The sequence below is a fragment of the Lupinus angustifolius genome, chromosome LG10, assembly GCF_001865875.1.
Source record: "Lupinus angustifolius cultivar Tanjil chromosome LG10, LupAngTanjil_v1.0, whole genome shotgun sequence".
Taxonomy (NCBI): Eukaryota; Viridiplantae; Streptophyta; class Magnoliopsida; order Fabales; family Fabaceae; genus Lupinus; species Lupinus angustifolius.
The window spans coordinates 3513432-3514715 of record NC_032018.1 but is presented as its reverse complement, the minus strand read 5'-3'; positions in this window follow the sequence as shown (position 1 = coordinate 3514715).

The following is a 1284-nucleotide window of genomic DNA, read 5'->3' as shown; positions in this document are numbered from 1 at the left end:
TTTAAGTCATAGAGAGCTTTCTTTAGTTTATACACATGAGAATGATGTTTGTAGTCTTCAAAGCCTGAAGGTTGTTCTACAAACACTTCTTCTTGTATATAACCATTAATGAATGCACTCTTTACATCCATTTGATATAACTGAAAATTTAAAGAGCAAACATGTGCAAGTAACAATCGAATAGCTTCAAGTCTAAGAACAAGAGGAAATGTTTCATCAAAATCTATTCCTTTTCCTGATTGTATCCTTATGCTACTAGTCTAGCTTTATTTCTAACAATATTTATATTTTCATCCGATTTATTATAGAATACCCAACGAGTTCCTATAACATGTCTATTTTCAAGTCTAGGAATAAGTTCCCAAACTTCATTTCTCTCAAACTAGTTTAACCTTTCCTGCATGGCAAAAATCTAGTGTTCATCATCGATTGCATAATCAATCTTTGAAGATTCTATTTGAGAAACAAATGCCATGTTTAAACAAGCATCATTTAGTTTCAAACGAGTAGTGACACCCTTACTTATGTCGTCAATGATGTTGTCAATAGGATGATCTCGATAAGTTCTCCATTCTTTTGGTAAATCAGAGTGAATATGCTTTTCTTGAGAAGATAGTGTATCATCCATTTTCAAATGCTCAGTATTGATTGTTGTATTGGTAAAATAATCTACTTTTAAAGGAGAACTTGGCAAGTCCTGTAACACCGTGAATTTTCTATGTATGTTTTATTAATTATTTATTTTAACAACAATTAATTTTAGAACTTAATCGGTATTGAATTAGACTAAACTGTAGTTTAGTGTTAGTCTTTTTTTGTGGTTTCCTATTTTTTGGTAAATTTTCGTAATTTTATGTGACTTAAAGTTTTTGAGCTACTGTCGGGCCCAAATTCGCCCGAATTCGGCCCTATAATGTATTTTTAAGTTCGTTAACTCGGAATCGATTTCCGATTGCGCCATTGGCTTCGAAATATTATTTCGAGTCAAGACAGACATCAAGTTTGTCTAGAACATATTTCTAAATATTTTTCACTCCGAATTCCGTGTTTCGAAGTTCTAACCGTAAACGGAAGTCGGGAGATTTTTAATATCTGAACGAATATTAGCCGACAATAATCAAGCATGGTTTATTCGCGAATGTGTCACCGAATAGGTCACATCGCTTCCATGTAAGAGGCTTGCTTGTGGAACAATCAAAAGTACATATTCTCTTACACAAAATCCATAAAATCACTCACCTATCTCTTACACAAACTACTTTTTGAAAACCATTGACTTTACCC